Below are 23,866 nucleotides of genomic sequence, written 5' to 3'. Positions count from 1 at the left end.
AAAGAGGACATGAGAGATAATGCGGGGGAAATGAGAGAGGTAGGCTGGAATTTTCTGAGGTCTATGCGGGCGCGAATGGAGGCGGGTCAGGAGGGAAATTTGAAATAAATCCACCATCCTCCCGCTACCGTGCATCTTTTCCTCGAGCGCGTTTGCCAGTACGGCAGCAACCGGACCAGCAGAGGCGGACAATCTAATTCAAATCATTAAAAGGTAGTTGTCAAACCCTTAAGAGCGTTTGTCAGCCTACCTTTCAAATTTCCCTGACAGCCCATGGGAGTCACACAGCTCGGAAATCACATCTGTCAGCCTGAGGCAGGAGTTGAATGGCCATTGCTCCAGCTGATTAGATAACAGCACGAAATGTACTATAAAACCTCGCACCTTACAGCTGGTCACATTCCTCAGGCAAAAGCTGTTGCTGACTGCATTCCCAGCACAGGTTTAGCTTTCTGCCGGCTGCAAATATTTCTAGTAAAGTCGCCATCCAGTCTCACCTCATTATTACAACCTGTCACACCACTAACTATTTGCTCCTCGGATCTCTGCTTGACTTGCCATCTATTCCATCAGCATGTGTGTCATTTATACTGTCTCACCTTGGTCCTCAGAATCGGACTATGATGAGCCCCAACACCTGCAGCACCAGGCACCATCAGCACCAACAACAACACCACCAACCTTCTCCTCAACCTAATGCTGCACAGGACAAAGGGCATCAGCGCAGGGCTGCACCGTGCCGGAAGCAATACCTCCAACAAAGGGTGTACAGGCAAAGGATGAGCTTCCTCAACATGACTGAGCAGCAGTGCCAAAGGAGGCTCAGGCTATTGCGCCAGGTCATCGCAGACATTTGCACATTGCTCAAGCAAGACCTGCAGCCCAGAGGAGCGGGTGGACATGCCTTACAAACATAGAAACACAAAAACATAGAAAATAGGTGCAGGAGTAGGCCATTCGGCCCTTCGAGCCTGCACCGCCATTCAATGAGTTCATGGCTGAACATGCAACTTCAGTACCCCATTCCTGCTTTCTCGCCATACCCCTTGATCCCCCTAGTAGTAAGGACTACATCTAACTCTTTTTTGAATATATTTAGTGAATTGTCCTCAACAACTTTCTGTGGTAGATAATTCCACAGGTTCACCACTCTCTGGGTGAAGAAGTTTCTCCTCATCTTGGTCCTAAATGGCTTACCCCTTATCCTTAGACTGTGACCCCTGGTTCTGGACTTCCCCAACATTGGGAACATTCTTCCTGCATCTAACCTGTCTAAACCCATCAGAATTTTAAATGTTTCAATGAGATCACCTCTCATTCTTCTGATATCCAGTGAATACAAGCCCAGTTGATCCAGTCTTTCTTGATATGTCAGTCCCGCCATCCCGGGAATCAGTCTGGTGAACCTTCGCTGCACTCCCTCAATAGCAAGAATGTCCTTCCTCAAGTTAGGAGACCAAAACTGTACACAATACTCCAGGTGTGGCCTCACCAAGGTCCTGTACAACTGTAGTAACACCTCCCTGCTCCTGTACTCAAATCCCCTCGCTATGAAGGCCAACATGTCATTTGATTTCTTAACCGCCTGCTGTACCTGCATGCCAACCTTCAATGACTGATGTACCATGACACCCAGGTCTCATTGCACTTCCCCTTTTCCTAATCTGTCACCATTCAGATAATAGTCTGTCTCTCTGATTTTACCACCAAAGTGGATAACCTCACATTTATCCACATTATACTTCATCTGCCATGCATTTGCCCACTCACCTAACCCATCCAAGTCACTCTGCAGCCTCATAGCATCCTCCTCACAGCTCACACTGCCACCCAGCTTAGTGTCATCCGCAAATTTGGAGATACTACATTTAATCCCCTCGACTAAATCATTAATGTACAATGTAAACAGCTGGGGCCCCAGCACAGAACCCTGCGGTACCCCACTATTCACTGCCTGCCATTCTGAAAAGTACCCATTTACTCCTACTCTTTGCTTCCTGTCTGCCAACCAGTTCTCAATCCATGTCAGCACACTACCCCCAATCCCATGTGCTTTAACTTTGCACATCAATCTCTTGTGTGGGACCTTGTCGAAAGCCTTCTGAAAGTCCAAATACACCACATCAACTGGTTCTCCCTTGTCCACTCTACTGGAAACATCCTCAAAAAATTCCAGAAGATTTGTCAAGCATGATTTCCCTTTCACAAATCCATGCTGACTTGGACCTATCATGTCACCTCTTTTCAAATGCGCTACTATGACATCCTTAATAATTGATTCCATCATTTGACCCACTACCGATGTCAGGCTGACCGGTCTGTAATTCCCTGTTTCTCTCTCCCTCCTTTTTTAAAAAGTGGGGTTACATTAGCTACCCTCCAATCCATAGGAACTGATCCAGAGTCCATGGAATGTTGGAAAATTACCACCAATGCATCTACTATTTCTAGGGCCAATTCCTTAAGAACTCCGGGATATAGACTATCAGGCCCTGGGGATTTATCGGCCTTCAATCCCATCAATTTCCCTAACACCATTTCCCTCAGTTCCTCCTTCTCCTAGTCCCCTAGTATTTTCGGGAGGTTATTTGTGTCTTCCTTAGTGAAGACAGAACCAAAGTATTTGTTTAATTAGTTTGCCAAAGTTGATATAAGTGGTTGACTTGTCAAACAGCGCATCGGTGACCTGTGTGATGTGGGCAGCCAACTGTGAGATGACACAAATGTCTGCTGCAGATCCCTGGAAAGAGCCGAAGGTGAAGAAGTTGAGGGCGCTGGTGACTTTGACTGCCACTTGACAGCGGATGCATTGACAGTCAGTTCCTATGGATTGGAGGGTAGCTAATGTAACCCCACTTTTTAAAAACGAGCGAGAGAGAAAACAGGGAATTATAGACTGGTTAGCCTGACATCGATAGTGAAGAAAATGCTGGAATCAATTATTAAAGAAGTAATAGCAGCGCATTTGGAAAGCAGTAACAGGATTGGTCCATGTCAGCATGCATTTATAAAAGGGAAATCATGCTTGACAAATCTTCTAGAATTTTTTGAAGATGTAACTAGTAGAATGGATAAGTGAGAACCACTGGATGTGGTGTATTTGGACTTTGAAAAGGATTTTGACAAGGTCCCACACAAGAGATTAGTGTGTAAGATTAAGGCACATGGGATTGGGGGTATTGTATTGACGTGGATAGAGAACTGGTTGGCAGACAGGAAGCAAAGAGTGGGAATAAACGGGTCCTTTTCAGAATGGCAGGCAGTGATTAGTGGGGCACTGCAAGGTTCAGTGCTGGGACCCCAGCTATTTACAATATACATTAATGATTTAGACGAAGGAATTGAATGTAATATCTCCAAGTTTGCAGATGACACTAAGCTGTGTGGCAGTGTGAGCTGTGAGGAGAATGCTAAGAGGCTGCAGTGTGAATTGGACAGGTTAGGTGAGTGAGCAAATGCGTGGCAGATGCAGTATAATGTGGATAAGTGTGAGGTCATCCACTTTGGTGGCAAAAACAGAGAAACAGACTATTATCTGAATGGTGACAGATTAGGAAAAGGGGAGGTGCAACAAGACCTGGGTGTCATGGTACATTAGTCATTGAAAGTAGGCATGCAGTTAAGAAAGCAAATGGCATGTTGGCCCTCATAGCGAGAGGATTTGACTATAGGAGCAGGGAGGTCTTGCTGCAGTTGTACAGGGCCTTGGTGAGACCACACCTTGAGTATTGTGTGCAGTTTTGGTCTCCTATTCTGAGGAAGGACATTCTTGCTATTGAGGGAATGCAACGAAGATTCACCAGACTGATTCCCGGGATGGCAGGACTGACATATGAAGAAAGACTGGATCGACTCAGTTATATTCACTGGAATTTAGAAGAATGAGAGTGGATCTCATAGAAGCATATAAAATTCTGACGGGATTGGACAGGTTAGATGCAGGAAGAATGTTCCCGATGTTGGGGAAGCAGAACCAGGGGTCTCAGTCTAAGGATAAGGGGTAAGCCATATAGGACCGAGATGAGGAGAAACTTTTTCACCCAGAGAATTGTGAACCTGTGGAATTCTCTGCCACAGAAAGCTGTTGAGTCCAGTTCGTTGGATATATTCAAAAGGGAGTTAGATATGGCCCTTACGGCTAAAGGGATCAGGGGGTATGGAGAGAAGGTAGGAGTGGGGTACTGAAGTTGCATGATCAGCCATGATCATATTGAATGGTGGTGCAGGCTCGAAAGGCCGAATGGCCTCCGCCTGCACCTATTTTCTATGTTTCTATGTTTGCCACTGATGAAGTCAGTGTTTATGAGCAGGTGCTGGGCTTTGCCACTCTGGCTGGCTTCCCATGGGTGCAGGGCATCAACTGCACACATGTGGCCATCAGGGCATCCCATCATAACCCAGGAATCCTTGCCAACTACAAGGGCTTCTACTCCCTCAATGTGCAGTTGGTCTGCAACCATAGGAAGATCATCATACATATGTGTGTCAAATTCCCAGGCAGCTGCCATAACTCTTTCGTCCTTCGCCAGCCCACCCTCCATCAGCTCTTCGCTCTTACAAACAGACTTTTCAGCTGGCTGCTTGGAGACAAGGGCTATCTACTGAAGGTGTGGCTCATGACACCCTTGAGGAGGCCAAGTACTGAGATCCATGAGAGATACCATGAAAGCCACATTTCCACCAGATGTGTCAGAGAGCAGACAATAGGCATGCTCAAAATGTGCTTCACGTGCTTTGATAGATCTGGAGGAGCCCTTCAGTACGCAACAGCAAGGATCTCCAGAAACGTGATCTGTTGCACCCTGTACAACATAGTGCTGCAGTGAGGATTAGTGCTGCATGAGGAGCAAGGTGCTGAGCATACAGCCTCTTCAAAGGAGATGGAGCAGTAGGAGGAGGGAGGAGCATCAGCTTGAAGACAAGAAGGAGGAGGAGTTGGAGGAACCGGGGGGCCAAATCCCACTAGCACCGAGCACATTGCTGCCCGGGAGGCCAGGAATGGCCCCATCATGTCCAGATTTACTTAACTTTACACAGTATACCCATATGGCTGCCACATGATGCGGCAGGCTGGCACCACCCCACAGCAACACCATAAAGGATCCTTACAATGAGGAGAGACTGGATCAACTGGGCCTTTATACATTGGAGTTTAGAAGAATGAGAGGGAATCTCATAGAAACATATAAGATTCTGACGGGATGAGACAGGTTAGATGCGGGTAGAATGTTCCCGATGTTGGGGAAGTCCAGAACCAGGGGACACAGTCTTAGGATAATGGGTAGGCCATTTAGGACTGAGATGAGGAGAAACTTCTTCACTCAGAGAGTTGTTAACCTGTGGAATTCCCTGCCGCAGAGAGTTGTTGATGCCAGTTCATTGTATATATTCAAGAGGGAGTTAGATATGGCCCTTACGACTAAAGGGATCAAGGGGTATGGAGAGAAAGCAGAAAAGGGTTACTGAGGGAATGATCAGCCATGATCGTATTGAATGGTGGTGCAGGCTCAAAGGGCCGAATGGCCTACTCCTGCACCTATTTTCTATGTAAGCTATTCCTTTCACACTGATCACCATTGCTGGAGATACCATTATATCTCACCATTTACTGCAACTCACTAAGCCACTTCCAAAGGTGCACACAAATGTGTCCAGGATGGGAAAGTGGTGAAAATAAAAATATTTATGGTTGACAATACATGAACGGAACTTGACATTAACATTGACTAAAACATCCAAGTGGCTACCCTTGTGAATCTACTTCTGTGTCATCTTTTTCTTCTGCATGGTTCTACGAGGTGCTAACCATGTGGCTTCAGCAGAGGTAGAGGCAGCCCGCTCACTTCCTGCTGTAATGGTTAGACACAATTGGTGGACGTCCTCTGGGTTTTGGAGCCTGTGATGGCCCTGCCAAAGTTTGCTCCTCCTGCGACTGTGCAGGGGCAGACTCAGCCATTGTGATCTTAGAAGTGTAAGCGCGTTGAGACAAGCCCATACTTCCATATCCACTCTCACCATCATTCCTCTCAGGGGCCACCCTCACTTCCATACTAGCAAAGAGCTGGAGAGGACCCATGAGGACCTACGTCTACGCTGACATCCCTCCTAGACAGGAGGTCTATGAGCCTCTGCCATCTGTGTTCCATAGATAGCCATCTATTCTCTATAGAGACCATGTGCTCCTGTGAGTGGCACATTAGCTGCTCCATGCATGTGGCCATCATATCCATTGAAGAGTCGACAGTCACCATTGCCTGCAACACGGTGGTGCTCATGTTGGAGATAGATTCCTCCATTCTCTGAACATTTGCAGACATCATGGTTGCAAAACCTTTCAGAGCCCCATGCACTTTTTCCTGCACCCCTAGGATCACCTCTTTCTGGATGGCCGCTGAGGCTCAGCACCAGGATGGCCCCCATGCAGCTGAGCAGAGCTGGGAGCATTCTGCACCCTCCGACAAGGAGTCTCCACTGCTGGCCCTGTCTCCACCATCTGCTCTTGCTCACTTGTGATTTATGATGGACCCAGTGACAACACTACTCTAGTTCACGTGGAATCAACCGAAGTGTGCATCTCTGCGCTGTTGCTGGGTGCGCTCATGTCGGGTGATGCTGCACCCTCAGAGACTGGAGGCTCTTCTGAGGAGTCATCTTCCTCTTACTCCTGGACAGGGGGGGTGTGGGGTGGTGGATGGGGGGCTCTTAATGGACCTGTGGTAGAGTAAGGATTTGAGTTCGATATACCATATGAAGAATGAGTACACACTATTATGCACATGATGACCATTCAGTGGCTGATGACATCAGTCCACATATGAGTGACTGATGTGTGCCATGGACGAGATGTAATTCTGTCACCAGGTTGCTGAGATATCTCTCTCTCTTTGTCTCCCACCCCCAGCTGCACAGCCATTCCCGATACTTCTAACGCAGCCTCATCTGCTGTTGTGAGGGTGACAAATGATGGAGGCCCAACTCCAGTTCTCTCCCTCTCCCTCTTATTGGGCGCTCTTTTCTCCTGCAAGAAGGAAAAGAAGAGAATGTTGAGTGAGAGTGATGGAAAGAATGCAAGGAATGGATGGGTTATATCTTTCGAGGGAGACTATGATGGATTGGGGTGGCAATGCCAAGTGGCCTCCTTGCATGTTGTTAGTTGGTATCATTGCATTAGGATGAGGGTGAGTGTGAAGGGTGGCTAGTAAGATGGGGATGTGATAATGTAGAAGGATGGGTGGATGTGCAAGGTATGTTGGTGTGAGTAAGGATGTGCAGGAGTAGGGTTGGGAAGGCAGAGTGATGGGGATGTGATGAGAGGTACAGCAGGATGAAGTTGAGTGTGGCTTTGTACTCACCTTTCTTGATCTAATGAGATAATTGAAACTTTTCCGGCACTGCACCCAGGACCTCTTGAACAACTGCTGTTGACATCTTCTGCAATTTGAAACCAGGCTCGTTTTGTCTTCTGGGAAGGTCTCTTCCACTCATTGGAAGGGAAGAGGACCTCCCGGCATGCTCTGACTCCCTCCACAAGCATATGGAGAGAGTCTTCGGGGAACCTGGGTGCAGCTCTCTGTCTCTGTGCAGCCATCTCTGCAACTGTTTGGAGCAATCAAAACCTGGCTGCACACTCCTAGATGAACATAAAAACATAAGAGCGTAAGAAATATGAGCAAGAGTAGGCCATATGGCCCCTCGAGCCTGCTCGGCCATTCTATAAGATCAGGGCTGATCTGATCTTGGTTTCAACTCCACTTTCATAACTGTTCCCCTTAACCCTTGACTCCCCTTCAAATGAACCTTCAAATGCAATGTGGCCATGGCTCCTTTAACTATCCCGACTGAAAATGCATCATCAGACCCGCACCATGTAATAGGGCTAGGTAATGTGCAGGACAGGCTTAATAGGTCCCATTAACGCAAAGATGATGGAAGCATCAACGGGGTCGCGACCCGCCATGCCGACTGCCTGCACCCGACCCGCCCAGGTACAGAATATTCTGGCCATAGAGGGGTGAATGAGAGTCGGAGGGAAGGAGGAAATCAAAGTTGAATAATATATTCAGTTCTGATCACCGAAGCATACAGTACCATGTCTTGGAAACAATGCAAGGAAGAGCAAAAGGATGATACCATGTCGATTCAGATGAAATATGGTAGAAGGTGGGAGATAATTGTACACAGAAGAGGGCTGCATGGGAAAGGTAGAGCAGATTTAGAGTATAGAGCATAAGGACAGGGAAGGTAGAAATGATTATCAGTTGGGAGGTAGGTGGGGCATGTCAGAAGGTACAACAGAATTGAAGCCTGGGGGAGAAGAATTAGAGGCTTAAGGGAGAGGGAAGGCCAAGCAGGGTTAGAGTTTAAAAGCTGGAGGTCAGGGGGAAGGTAGAGTAGTGTTAGAAGCCAGGAGGAAGGAAGAAGACACATCAGGGTTAGAGAATGAGGAGAAGGAGAAGTTACGGCATAGTACAAGACCAGAGATAGAGACTCAGCGGCAGTGGCTAGAGCCCAGAGAAAGTAGCTGTACTGGAGCAACCAGTAACAGAAGTAAAGTAATCACAGACAGAACAGAGCTGGGAAGGAGGAGAAAAGAGATGGGGACAGGAGAAGGAAAAGCAGGAGAAAGCGAGCAAAGGACGGTGAGGGACAAAAGGTGAGATTGGTCACTGGAGGAACTGGAAGATGAGGAAAAGCAGAGACAAGGAATGGGAAAGGATGAGCAAGAAGGGGAGTGAGGAAAGTAATTATTTGACCTGCCAATTAATAACAGAAAAAAAATGAATACAATCGTATTTCATTAACTTTAAACTGCAGCATCCTAACCTCTGTCCATCGACCCAAGAAATATATAATACTGTGGAGCCTCAGTTCCACGCTGGCAGTAATTGCTAAATCCTGGTTCTAAGGAGCATTAGTGAACTGCACATCCTCCCCAACACGATCAGCTTTGGTAGCGGGGGAGGGGTGAACTATCGGCCAGGATGGCCAAAGTGGAGTGGGGAAGCAGTAGGCAGGGCATGACAGCAGGGCCGCCTGCTCTCAGGTTCTCTACTCAGGGCAGTTTGAGACAGCAGATGGGGGACAGTGGGGTAAATGCCGGCAATGGTGGCCAAACCAGCAAGCCGCCAACTGAGTGGGAGAGTGGGGCAGAAATTGCAGGTCACATGTGGGAGAGGCTGACAAAGTTTTGATCAGAACCTGAGCACTGCCACATAACCTTTTTCAAAGACTCTCTACACAGCCAGCATTACATTTGGTGGAAAATGAAGGAATTTCTGCGCCAGTGATGGCCCAGAGCAAGCAACGGAGCAGCCAACTGGCAAGGACGGTATGAGCTGCAGTTAAATACTATTTCTTGCTTCCACTGGCGTCGCACAATTTGGGCTAGGAGCTCACAATGCATAATTAATGAGGCAATCCTTGGACATCTGACAACAGTAGCCAAGCAAAATTTTGGCCCTTGAATCAGAAAATTCACCCTAAAATCTTTTTACTAATTTGTCAGTGACTACACTTCAAAAGTACTTCATTGGTTGTAAAGCGCTTTGGGGCATCCTGAGGTGAAAGGCACTATATAAATACAAGTTTTTCTTTCTTTAATAACTAGCTATTAGGACAATCACTAATATCCACTGACTTTACGTTTACAATGTGATCTCACATGACATAAAGAACAGTGGCAAATGGAATTCAATCCGGAGAAGTGTGAGGTAATGCATTTGGGGAGGGCTAACAAGGAAAGGGAATACACATTAAATGGTAGGACACTGAGAAGTGTAGAGGAACAAAGGGACCTTGGAGTGCAGGTCCACAGATCCCTGAAGGTAGCAGGCCAGGTAAATAAGGTGGTTCAGAAGACATTCGGAATGCTTGCCTTTATTAACCGACGCATAGAATACAAGAGCAGGGGGGTTATGCTTGAACTGTATAAAACACTAGTTAGGCCACAGTTAGAGTACTGCGTGCAGTTCTGGTCACCACATTACAGGAAAGATGTGATTACACTCGAGAGGGTACAGAGGAGATTTACGAGGATATTGCTGGGAGTAGAAAATCTTAGCTATGAGGAAAGATTGGATAGATTGAGTTTGTTTTCCTTGGAACAGAGGAGGCTGAGGGGAGACCTTATTGAGGTGTATAAAATTATGAGGGGCCTTGATAAAGTGGATAGAAAGGACCTATTTACCTTAGCAGAGGGAGCAACAACCAGGGAGCATAAATTTAAAGTAATTGGTAGAAGGTTTAGAGGGGATTTGAGAGGAAATTTCTTCACCCAGAGGGTTGTGGGGATCTGGAACTCACTGCCTGAAAGGGCGGTAGAGGCAGAAACCAGCGTCACATTTAAAAAGTATTTGGATGTGCATTTGAAGGGCCGTAACCTACAGGGCTACAGACCAAGAGCTGGAAAGTGGGATTAGGCTGGATAGCTTGTTGTTGGCCGGCACAGACACGATGGGCCGAAATGGCTTCCTTCCATGCTGTAACTTTCTATGATTCTGTAAGTGGTTTTGCCCTTAGCGGTTTCGAATCACCCCCCTTACAACAGTTCTAGACACCGGAATTATAGTGGAAACAGAATACAGTTATAGACAGATCCTTTCGGTTTCAACCATCACAATGCTTTTATTCAAGTTATAGCACACACCTGCATCCAGTAAAACACACCCTGGTGGTGTAAAACAAACAAAACACAGCACAACACACAACACTGGCCCGTATCGCGAAGTACCCACAACTAAAATACCCCTGCTTAGTTCAGTAGGGCACCACCGAATCTGTCCAACAGATTGTGCGTATGCCAATAATCCTGCGCAGAAACCTCCCCACTAAACCCCTAAGGTTTGGTTGGGACACACGACACCACTTCACACTATGCGATGGTCTTAAAGAATGCGTGGGCTGGGATAATGCTCACCAGTTACCCCTCTGGCTTACTCGCTGCTTCTCCCGATGAGCGAGGGTCGCTTTGCTCATAGATGGTGGTTTCTTCTCTCTATCCCAGATGGAGTGCTCGGTCCTTCTGTGCATTGAACGAAGCAAGCAAGCGTAGAAGAGAGAGAGAGAACGATGGCAGAAAACTGCTTCATATACTTGAAAATGCTTCTGAATTCTTCGTGCCAAAAAACAGTCCTTTGCCTGAGGCAGTCCAACTGAAAGAGCAATGAATCCTATGTCTTTGTAACTGGGCTTTTCTGGGGATAAAGGCTCCAACAAGGCTGGGTGGTCAATAGCTTTCTTTTGTCCTGAGGTACCCGTGTTCCAGGGCTCTCAGTCATTCCAATGGCTTGAGCACTGACCAATTTACTTGATCTCTCACTGATGGGTTCCCATTACATGACAAAGGGTCCCATCAGCCATTTTCCTGCGATTTCAGCCATTGACCCATCCCCGCCCACCTGATGTGTATTCCTGTGGAACATGTTGGACCTGTCCCAAGTCATGCTGTCTGCTGTCCTGCAGTGACAGAAAATATGTCCAAAAGCAAAGTCCGAAACTTAAAGTCCAAAATATGTTGAAGTCTGCCAATGTTTCCGCCGATTCTTACAATTCTATGACTACCAGATATATGCAAGAAAGGATAATTCAGACTTCAGATTCAAAAGCCATTTTTGCAGTCCAAAAATGAAATTTTTTTAGTATTAACTAAAGCTGCTCTAGTTGACAGTGACTTTTTGCATGTCTGGGTATACATTCTTCTAATAATGGATTACTTCCACAAAACTTCTGTGTGAAGAGATTCACCAGTTCATTTTTTTGGGGGTGGTGGGAATTGTTATTATTCAAGAGCCTAATGTACAAAAGGGAATTTATGAATGAATGACTACTTCAGTATTGTCATGGGAAAAGACAAATGATGTACTTAAAAAAGATGGGCTGTAATATACTCAGTATGAGTATGTGCTTTGCATAATTTGTTTTTATTGTCCTTAAAGGAACAAATGAAATGTATAGCCATTTTATTTTTTGTCATTTGAGAGTAAGATACATACTCTGCATTTAAAGTGTCTTTTTTCTCTAATAAAACAATTTTTTTTATTCGTTCATGGGATGTGGGCGTCACTGGCAAGGCCAGCATTTATTGTCCATCCTTAAATGCCCTTGAGAAGGTGCTGGTCAGCCACCTTCTTGAACTGCTGCAGTCTGTGTGGTGAAGATACTCCCACAGTGCTATTATGGAGGGAGGTCCAGGATTATTTAGACCTAGCGACGATGAAGGAATGGCAGTATACCTCCTAGTCAGAATGGTGTTTAACTTGGGGGGGAACTTGCAGGTGATGGTGTTCCCATGCGTCTGCTGCCCTTGTCCTTCTAGTTGGTAGAGGTCGCGGGTTTGGGAGGTGCTGCCAAAGAAGCCTTGAGTTGCTGCAGTGCATCTTGTAGATGGCACATACTGCAGTCACGGTCCACCGGAGGGAATGTATATTTAAAGTGGTGAATGGGATGCCAATCAAGCGAGCAGCTTTATCCTGGATGGTGTCGAGCTTTTTGAATGTTGTTGGAGCTACACTTGTCCAGGCAAATGGAGAGTATTCCATCACACTCCTGACTTGTGCCACCTTGTAGATGGTGGAAAGTTTCTGGTCAATGGTCTCCACCCAGGATGTTGATGGTGGGGGATTTGGCTATTGTAATGCCATTTGAATATCATGAGACGGTGGTTAGACTCTCCCTTGTTGGAGATAGCCATTGCCTGGCACTTGTGTGGCAAGAATGTTACTTGCTGCTTATCAGCCCAAGACTGAATGTCGTCCACGTCTTGCTGCATGCAGGCATGGACTGTTTCATTATTTGAGGAGATCCAAATGGCACTGAAGACTGTGCAGTCATCAGTGAACATCTCCACTTCAGACCTTATGATGGAGGGTAGGTCTTGGGACTGTGATGATTGACCTCCAACAACCACAGCCATCTTCCTTTGTGCTAGGTACAACTCCAGTCAGGAGAGAGTTTTCCCTCAGATTCCCATTCACTTCAGTTTCACAAGGGTTTCTTGGTGCCACACTCGGTCAAATGCTGCTTTGATGTCAAGGGCAGTCACTCTTATCTCACCTCTGCAATTCAGCTCGTTTGGCCATGTTTGGACAAAGGCTGTAATGATAGAAACATAGAAACATAGAAAATAGGTGCAGGAGTAGGCCATTCGGCCCTTTGAGCCTGCACCACCATTCAATAAGATCATAGCTGATCATTCACCTTAGTACCCCATTCCCGCTTTCTCTCCATACCCGTTGATCCCTTTAGCCATATGGGCCATATCTAACTCCCTCCTGAATATATCCAATGAACTGACATCAACAAATCTCTGCGGTAGGGAATTCCACAGGTTAACAACTCTCTGAATGAAGACGTTTCTCCTCATCTCAGTCCTAAATGGCCTACCCCTTATCCTTAGATTATGTCCCCTGGTTCTGGACTTCCCCAACATTGGGAACATTCTTCCTGCATCTAACCTGTCCAGTCCCGTCAGAATTTTATATGTTTCTATGAGATCCCCTCTCATCTAAACTCCAGTGAATACAGGCCCAGTCGATCCAGTCTCTCCTCATATGTCAGTCCTGCCATCCCGGGAATCAGTCTGGTGAACCTTCGTTGCACTCCCTCAATAGCAAGAATGTCCTTCCTCAGATTAGGAGACCAAACTGAACACAATATGCCAGGTGAGGCCTCACTAAGGCCCTGTACAACTGCAGTAAGACCTCCCTGCTCCTATACTCAAATCCCCTAGCTATGAAGGCCAACATACCATTTGCCTTCTTCACCGCCTGCTGTACCTGCATGCCAACTTTCAATGACCGATGTACCATGACACCCAGGTCTCGTTGCACCTCCCCTTTTCCTAATCTGTCACCATTCAGATAATATTCTGCCTTTGTGTTTTTGCCACCAAGTGGATAACCTCACATTTATCCACATTATACTGCATCTGCCACGCGTTTTCCCACTCACCTAATCTGTCCAAGTCACCCTGCAGCCTTTTAGTGTCCTCCTCACAGTTCACACCGCCACCCAGCTTAATGTCATCTGCAAACTTCGAGTTTTTCCACTCAATTCCCTTATCCAAATCATTAATGTATATTGTAAATAGCTGTGGTCACAGCACTGAGCCCTGCGGCACCCCACTAGTCATTGCCTGCCATTCTGAAAAGGACTCGTTTATCCCGATTCTCTGCTTCCTGTCTGCCAACCAGTTCTCTATCCACGTCAGTACACTACCCCCAATACCATGTGCTTTAATTTTGAACACCAATCTCTTGTGTGGGACCTTGTCAAAAGCCTTTTGAAAGTCCAAATGCACCACATCCACTGGTTCTCCCTTGTCCACTTTACCAGTTACATCCTCAAGAAATTCTAGAAGATTTGTCAAGCATGATTTCCCTTTCATAAATCCATGCTGACTTGGACCGATCCCGTCACTGCTTTCCACATGTGCTCCTATTTCATCTCTAATAATTGATTCCAACATTTTCCCCACCACCGATGTAAGGCTACCCGGTCTATAATTCCCCATTTTCTCTCTCCCTCCTTTCTTAAAAAGTGATGTTACATTAGCTACCCTCCAGTCCATCGGAACTGATCCAGAGTCGATAGACTGTTGGAAAATGATCACCAATGCATCTACTATTTCTAGGGCTACTTCCTTAAGTACTCTGGGATGCAGACCATCAGGCCCCGGGGATTTATCGCCCTTCAATCCCATCAATTTCCCTAACACAATTTCCCGCCTACTAAGGATTTCCTTCAGTTTCTCCTTCTCACTAGACCCTCGGTCCCCTAGTATTTCCGGAAGATTATTTGTGTCTTCCTTCGTGAAGACAGAACCAAAGGATTTGTTTAACTAGTCCGCCATTTTTTTGTTCCCCATTATAAATTCACCTGAATCTAACTGCAAAGGACCTATGTTTGTTTTCACTAATCGTTTTCTGTTCACATATCTATAGAAGCTTTTGCAGTCAGTTTTTATGTTCCCAGCTAGCTTCCTCTCATACTCTATTTTCCCCCTCATAATTAAACCCTTTGTCCTCCTCTGCTGTATTATAAAATTCTCCCAGCCCTTAGGTTTACTGCTTTTTCTGGCCAATTTATATGCCTCTTCCTTGGATTTAACACTATCCTTAATTTCCCTTGTTAGCCACGGTTGAGCTACCTTCCCTGTTTTATTTTTACTCCAGAAAGGGATGTACAATTGTTGAAATTCATCCATATGATCTTTAAATGTTTGCCATTGTCTATCTACCGTCAACTCTTTAAGTATCACTCGCCAGTCTATTCTCGCCAATCACGTCTCATACCATCGAAGTTACCTTTCCTTAAGTTCCGGAGCCTAGTCTCTGAATTAACTGTGTCACTCTCCATCTTAATACAGAATTCTACCATATTATGGTCACTCTTCCCCAAGGGGCCTCGCACAACAAGATTGCTAATTAGCCCTATCTCATTACACATCATCCAGTCAAGGATGGCCAGCCCTCTAGTTGGTTCCTCGACATATTGGTCTAGAAAATCATCCCTAATACACTCCAGGAAATCCTCCTCCACCACATTGCTACCAGTTTGGTTAGCCCAATCAATATGTAGATTAAAGTCGCCCATGATAACTGCTGTACCTTTATTGCACACATCCCTAATTTCTTGTTTGATGCTGTCCCCATCCTCACTGCTACTGTTTGGTGGTCTGTACACAACTAGCGTTTTCTGCCCCTTGGTATTCCGTAGCTCCACCCATACTGATTCCACATCATCCAAGCAATGTGCTTCCTTACTATTGCATTCATTTCCTCTTTAACCAGCAACGCCACCCCACCTCCTTTTCCTTTCTGTCTATCCTTCCTAAATGTTGATTACCCCTGGATATTGAGTTCCCAGCCTTGGTCACACTGGAGCCATGTCTCCGTGATGCCAATTACATCATACCCGTTAACTGCTATCTGCACAGTTAATTCGTCCACCTTATTCTGAATACTCCTCGCATTGAGGCACAAAGCCTTCAGGCTTTCTTTTTAACACACTTTGCCCCTTTAGAATTTTGCTGTAATGTGGCCCTTTTTGCTTTTTGGCTTGGGTTTCTCTGCCCTCCACTTTTACTTTTCTTCTTTCTATCTTTTGCTTCTGCCCCCATTCTACTTCTCTGTCTCCCTGCATAGGTTCCCATCCCCCTGCCATATTAGTTTAACCCCTCCCCAACAGCACTAGCAAACAATTCCCCGAGGACATTGGTTCTGATCGTGCCTAGGTGCAAACTGTCCGGTTTGTACTGGTCCCACCTTCCCCAGAACCGGTTCCAATGTCCCAGGAATTTGAATCCCTCCCTTCTGCACCACTCCTCAAGCCACGTATTCATCTGAACTATCCTGCGATTCCTACTCTGACTAGCACGTGGCACTGGTAGCAATCTGAGATTACTACTTTTGAGGTCCTACTTTTTAATTTAGCTCCTAGCTCCCAAAATTCGTCTTGTAGGACCTCATCCCATTTTTTACCTATGTCGTTGGTACCTACATGCACCACGACAACTGGCTGTTCACCCTCCCCCTCCAAATGCCCTGCACCCGCTCCGAGACATCCTTGATCCTTGCACTAGGGAGGCAACATACCATCCTGGAATCTCGGTTGCAGCCGCAGAAACGTCAATCTATTCCCCTTACAATAGAATCCCCTACCACTATAGCTCTCCCACTCTTTTTCCTGCCCTCCTGCAGCCAACTGGTCCTGGCAGAACCCAAACAAAGCATCAATGAGCATGTTATTGGTGAGCAAGTGCCGCTTTATAGCATTCTCGACGACACCTTCCATCACCTTGATGATGATTAAGAGTAGACTGATGAGGTGTAAGGGGGTGATCTCTATGAGGGGGTCAAGTTCCCTTCTGACCAACTTGAGCAGTTCGAATTGCTCCCACTCCCTTGGGTTCTGTACTCTGGATTTATTTGGGGGGGTGTGACAAAAGTGCAGAGGACACTGGTTTGATGCAAAGGACTTTAGTTTTATTACAGTCAAAGTAATACAGGCTTATTACTCTAATAAGAAAATACAAGGCCAAACCTACAATCACTCTAATAAAGAACAATACAAGGAAAGGTACAAGGTCAAACTTAAAATCACAAATCACTCTAATAAAGAATCATGCACTACACATTCAAAGGGGGTCACAGTAAATTATACCTCCCACCTCCCAATACCTAATTCTAGCTAGGTTAGACTCCAGGGCATGCAGGAACTATGCTTACCAACCCTTTTGATAGTTAATGGTAGATCACGGTTGTTTTTTCCTTGATACCACGTTGACTGTGGTCGGTCGCTACTGCGATGGTGATGTTCTTCCTTCCTTCAGGACTTCGAGGCTGGAGAAGTTAGTTTACAGCTGTCGTGTTGGTTTCTCTCCTTGTCTTGATGACATACTCGCAGTATAGCACCTGGTGTAGTATGACATCTGAGGTAGTAGCAGCCTTGTAGCTACCTAGCAACCACCCAACCTCTGTTGAAAACAGGGGTCAGTTACACGATTTCAGTGTTCTAATCTGCCGCCAAATCTGTTCAAAATCCTTCGTATAATTTTGGCGGGCTTGGTTCTTCTTTGTAATATTTTGTCGGGCTCGTTAAAAGTTGATATGTCTTGGGTGGGTTGATGTTCGAAAACTGTTTCCTGATGGAAATATTAGTTCGGTAATTGCAATGTCCTTTTATGCTTAGTCTTTTGCATACAGGCTGGATTGGGCCTCTTTGTGATATATATGCTGAAATGGTTGTCCAGACCCATGTTGATGGGTAGCTACCTCTGGGTGATTTTGTGATGTTAATGTTTCTTGTGGGGGAAGGATTTTCGAATATTCATTCTTCCAGACAGGTTAACTCAGTCCACACACCCAGGTAGCTTTACTTAATTAGACTGTCTCTTGCTAGTTCCGTAGGTCCACCCACAGCCTTGAGTTTGTCTTTTAAAATCCAAAATTCTATTAAAGTTCATAGTTTCTTCCATAAGCACTTTAGAGTTCCAAACTTTTCAGTAGATAGTCCCAAATTAAATTTCCTTTTGAATGAGCCCAAACGGCGGGGGGCGGGGTTCTTGTGAATTTTGCATTCCTTCACGTTGTAAGGACATTGTAATTGGACAGATTTAATTTATCCTGCTTTTTATAGACAGGACATATCTGTGCAGTTTTCCACATTGTCGGATAGATGCCAGTGTTGTAGCTGTACGGGAACAGGTTGGCTAAAGGCATGGTTAGTTCTGGATGTGGCAGAACTGCAGAGCATTGATCTGATCCCTTGATTGTGGGATCGCTTAGCTATGTCTATAGCATGTTGCTTCCGCTGTTTAGCATGCATGTAGTCCTGTGCTGAAGCTTCCCCAGGTTGGCACCTAATTTTTAGGTGTGCCTGGTGCTGCTCCTGCCATGATATGGCTCAGAGACATTGACTATTTCCAGCAGACATCTCAAAGTGCTGGAGAAGTACCATCAGCACTGCCTCTGCAAGATTCTGCAAAGACACTGGGAGGATAGATGCACCAATGTCACTGTTCTCGCTCAGGCCTATATCCTCAGCATTGAAGCACTGACCACGCTTGACCAGCTCCATTGGGCGTGCCACATTGTCTGCGTGCCTGACACAAGACTCCCTAAGGAAGCGCTCTACACGGAGCTCTGACACAGTAAGCGAGTCCTAGGTGGGCAGAGGAAACGTTTCAAGGACACCCTCAAAACCTCCTTGATAAAGTGCAACATCCCCACCGGCACCTGGGAATCCCTGGCCCAAGGCCACCCAAAGTGGAGGAAGAGCATCTGGGAGGGTGCTGAGCACCTCGAGTCTAGTCGCCAAGAGCATGCAGAAATCAAGCGCAGAGAGCGGAAGGAGCGTGCGGCAAACCAGGCTCCCCACCCACCCTTTCCTTCAACCACTGTCTGCCCCAGCTATGATAGAGACTGTAATTCCCGCATTGGACTGTACAGCCACCTGAGAACTCACCTTTAGCAGTGGAAGCAAGTCTTCCTCGATTTCGAGGGACTGCCTATGATGATGATGATGATGCTCTTCTACATGCCTCATTGAACCAGGGTTGGTCCCCTGGCTTGATGGTAATGGCAGAGTGAGATATATGCCAGGCCATGAGATTACAGATTGTGGTGGAATATAATGCTGCTGCTGCTGATGGCCCACAGCACCTCAAGAATGCCCAGTTTTGAGCTGCTAAATCTCTTCGAAATCTATCCCGTTTAGCACAGTGGTAGTACCATACAACACGAAGGAGGGTGTCCTCAGTGTGAAGACGGGACTTCATGCTACCATGAACAGATGCATCTGCGAGAGTTAGATTGGTGATATGAGGTCAAGTAGGTTTTTCCCTTGTGTTCTCTCACCACCTGTCGCAGACCCAGTCTGGTAGCTATGTCCATCAGGACTCAGCCAGCTCGGTCAGTAGTGGTGCTATAGAGCCACTCTTGGCGATGGACATTGAAGCCCCCCATCCAGAGTACAATCTGTGCACTTGCTAGTCCTTGCTTCTTCCAAGTGGTTTTCAACATGGAGTAGTACTGATTCATCAGCTGAAGGAGGGTGCTAGATGGTAATCAGCAGGAGGTTTCCTTGCCCATGTTTGACCTGAAGCCATAAAAACTTCAAGGGGCCCAGAGTCAATGTTAAGGACTACCAGGGCCACTCCCTCCTGACTGTATACTACAGTGCTGCCATCTCTGAGACAGTGGGACATTTAGGACCGAGATGAGGAGAAACTTCTTCACTCAGAGAGTTGTGAGCATGTGGAGTTCTCTACCACAGAAAGTTGTTGAGGCCAGTTCGTTAGATATATTCAAAAGGGAGTTAGATGTCGTCCTTACGGCTAAAGGGATCAAGGGGTATGGAGAGAAAGCAGGAATGGGCTACTGAAGTTGCCTGATCAGCCATGATCATATTGAATGGTGGTGTAGGTTCGAAGGGCCAAATGGCCTACTCCTGCACCTATTTTCTATGTTTCTATACCCAGGGATGGTCATGGAAAAGTCTAGGACATTGGCTGAAAGGTATGATTCTGTGAGTATAACTATGTCAGGCTGTTGCTTGACTAGTCTGTGGGACAGCTCTTGCAATTTTGGCACAAGTCCCCAGATATTCGTGAGGACTTTGCAGGTTCAACTGGGCTTGTTGTGTCTTTGTCATGTTCGGAGCCTGTGCCAAGGTTGATGCCGGATGGTCCATCCGGTTTTATTCTTATTATTGTTTTTTGTAGTGGTTTGTTACAACTGAGTAGCTTGCTAGGCCATTTCAGAGTCAACCACCTTGCTGTGAGACATATAAAGGCCAGACCAGGTAAGGAGGGCAGGTTTCCGTCCCTAAAGGATATTGTTCTTTTTACGACAATCTGATAGTTTCATGGGTTCCATTACTGATACCAGCTTTTTATTCCTGATTTATTTAATTAACTGAATTTAAATTCCCCAGCTCTCATGGTGGAATTTAAACTCACATCTCTGGATCATTAGTCCAGGGCCTCTGGATTACTAGTCCAGTAACATAACCACTATGCTACCATTCCCTTATCCATCTATTAAAAATAAAAACAGAAAATGCTGGAAACACTTTGTCAGTCAGGCAACATCTGTGGAGCAAGCACTGCAGGGACAAATGTACAGGGACAATCTGGCACAATAATATTGTTAAAAAGCACGAGAGATAGGATCACTGCTAATATGTAAAATAAAGGGGGGGGTGGTGTCAGAGCCAAGGAGAAAGAAACCTTAACTGATGTTATGTTTTGCAACCTATTACTAATTGGTGCATTTGTCATAGTGATGACAAAAATAGAATAATATAATATCAATCTAGTTAATGGCCACCAGTGTTGAGGCAAACGTGACAGTTTGACTGCTGCCTAATGATTCAGTGAGTTTATCCAGTGAGCACCAAAGGCAATTAGAGCATGAAGGTCACAGGCTCAACCCCTGGTTTATGCTGAGTCATCTGATCTTGGCTGGGGCAGTGGTAGAGTTGCTACAATTGGCTTCAGTGCTCAGGGGAAAAGGGGGACGGAAATTAAACCAAGATTTCCACTCCTGATAATCTGCGCAGGAATTGACTGTGTGGATGTTGGGTATGTTCTTGATTTGCTCAACTGCTCTGCCTCTACAGTTAAATAACCTGCAATACTCACTGTTGATGCTCACATATAAAAATAATTAGCATCATGCAGTTGTACAAGACTGTACTTGTGGCATTTAAGAGGAATCTTTCAGTCCTTTGCATGCATTTATTTGAGCAATAATAATTTTTAGTAAAAGAAGGAAAGACTTGGATTTATTTAGCGCCTTTCACAACCACCGGACGTCTCAAGGCGCTTTACGGCCAATGAAGTACTTTACAATTAATTTCTAGCAAGTCAAACAAAGGTTATATTTTTTAATTCATTTTGATTTTGGGTTAATATCTGTATTGATCATTATGACAAAGACATAGAGACATAGAAATTTACAGCGTAGAAGGCGGCCATTTCGGCCCACCGTGTCCACGCCAGCCGACAAAGAGCCGCACGGCCCTTGGTCAGCAGCCCTAAAGGTTACATATAAACCTATGAACAATGACAGAAAGGCAAAGAGCATCCAGCCCAACCAGTCCACCTCACACAACTGTGACACCCCTTATACTGAAAACATCTACACTCCACCCCAACCGGAGCCATGTGATCTCCTGGGAGAGGCAAAAACCAGATTAAAAACCCAGGCCAATTTAGGGAGAGAAAATCTGGGAAAATTCCTCCCCGACCCATCCAATCTAAACTAGTCCAGGAGATCACGCTGGCCGTGTTCTATTCCCTGCAGTACTTACCATTATATCTGCGCCGTCTAACAAAAGGTCATCCAGTTCTAGGTCCGTAACCCTGCAGGCTACTGCACGTTCAGTGCCCATCCAACCATCTCTTAAAAGTGGTGAAGGTTTCTGCATCCACCACTCTTCCAGGCAACGAGTTCCAGATCTTCACAACCCTCTGGGTAAAGAAGCCCCCCCCGCCCCTCAAATCCCCTCTAAACCTTCCACCAACCACCTTAAAACTATGCCCCCCTCGTAATAGACCCCTCCACCAATGGAAATAGGCCCTTACTATCCATTATGTCCAGACCCCTCAATAAGGCCTCCTCTCAACCTTCTCTGTTCCAATGAGAACAAATCCAGCCTATCCAATCTGTCCTCATAACTAAGATAATCCATTCCAGGCAGCATCCTAGTAAATCTCCTCTGCACCCTCCTAGTGCAATCACGTCCTTCCTATAATACGGCAACCAGAACTGCATGCAGTACTCCAGCTGTGGCCTAACCAAAGTATTATACAATTTAAGCATAACCTCCCTGCTCTTATATTCTATGCCTCGGCCAATAAAGGCAAGCATTGCATATGCCTTCTTAACCACCTTATCCACCTGGCCTGCTACTTTCAGGGATCTGTGGACAAGCACTACAAGGTCCCTTTGTTTGTTCTCATTGAACAGAGGAGGTTGAGAGACCTCATCGAGGTGTACAAAATATTGAGGGGCCTGGACAAAGTGGATATTTCCATTGTTGGAGGGGTCTATTACAAGGGGACATAGTTTTAAGGTGGTTGCTGGAAGGTTTAAAGGGGATTTGAGGGGTGGGGCTTCTTTACGCAGAGGGTTATGGGGATCTGGAACTCGCTGCCTGGTAGATGCAGAAACGCTCACCACTTTTAAGAGATGGTTGGATGGGCACTTAACGTGCAGTAACCTGCAGGGTTACGGACCTAGAGCTGGTAATTGAGATTAGACTGGATAACCTTTTGTTGGATGGCACAGATATAATGGTAAGTACTGCAAGGAATAGAATACGGCCAGGGTGATCTCCTGGACTAATGTCAATCGCCTGGATGGGTCGGAGAAGAATTTTCCCAGATTTTTTCTCCCTAAATCGGCCTGGGTTTTTATCTGGTTTTTGCCTCTCCCAGGAGATCACATGGCTCCGGTTGGGGTGCAGCGTAGATGTTTTCAGTATAAGGGATGTTGCAGTTATGTGAGGCAGTCTGGTTGGGCTGGGTGCTCTTTGCCTTTCCGTCATTGTTCATAGGTTTATATGTAACCTTTAGGGCTGCTGGCCAAGGACTGTGCGACTCTTTGTCGGCTGGCGTGGACACGATGGGCCGAAATGACCTCTTCTGCGCTGTAAATTTCTATGTTTCTATGTATTCCAACTCCTTTTAAGTGAAGGTTAATCTTTTTAATTATTTTTTGTACCTGTCCACTAGTTTTAAATAATTTCTGTATGTGGTCCTCTAATTCTCTCTGCTTCTCCAAAATTCCTAGCTTCTCACCATTTAGAAAATACTCTAAGCTATCTTTCCTAAGGCTAAAGGGGCACAGCCTCAAAATACGGGGGTGCCAATTTAAAACCGAGTTGAGAAGGAATTTCTTCTCCCAGAGGGTTGTGAATCTGTGGAATTCTCTGCCCAAGGAAGCAGTTGAGGCAAGCTCATTGAATGTATTCAAATCAAAGATAGATAGATTTTTAACCAATAAGGGAATTAAGGGTTACGGGGAGCGGGCGGGTAAGTGGAGCTGAGTCCACGGCCAGATCAGCCATGATCTTGTTGAATGGCGGAGCAGGCTCGAGGGGCTAGATGGCCTACTCCTGTTCCTAATTCTTATGTTCTTATGTTCTTAAAGTGGATGACTTCGCACTTCCCCCAAGTTGAACTCCATCTGCCACAGTTTTGCCCACTCACTTAATCTATCAATGGCTACTTTCTGTTCCCATCTACCCTACTTACTGTGCCACCTGATTTAGTGTTGTCAGCAAACTTGATTATACTCTATTCCTTCATCTACATCTTTTATAAATGTAATGAAAAGCTGAGGCCCCAGTACAGATCCCT

At 45.9% G+C, this 23,866-nt stretch overlaps 1 protein-coding gene across 2 annotated transcripts in view; it reads left to right on the top strand.

Annotated features, from left to right (window-relative positions):
* Positions 1-23,866, top strand: part of dnai1.2 (dynein, axonemal, intermediate chain 1, paralog 2) — a 610,660-nt gene that overhangs the window by 498,090 nt on the left and 88,704 nt on the right. The gene's annotated exons all lie outside the window — the stretch shown is intronic.

This window comes from Pristiophorus japonicus, chromosome 2 (genome assembly GCF_044704955.1).
Source record: "Pristiophorus japonicus isolate sPriJap1 chromosome 2, sPriJap1.hap1, whole genome shotgun sequence".
NCBI classification, from domain to species: Eukaryota; Metazoa; Chordata; class Chondrichthyes; family Pristiophoridae; genus Pristiophorus; species Pristiophorus japonicus.
Note: the sequence above shows the minus strand (reverse complement) of the source record. Positions and strands in the feature narration are given on the sequence as shown.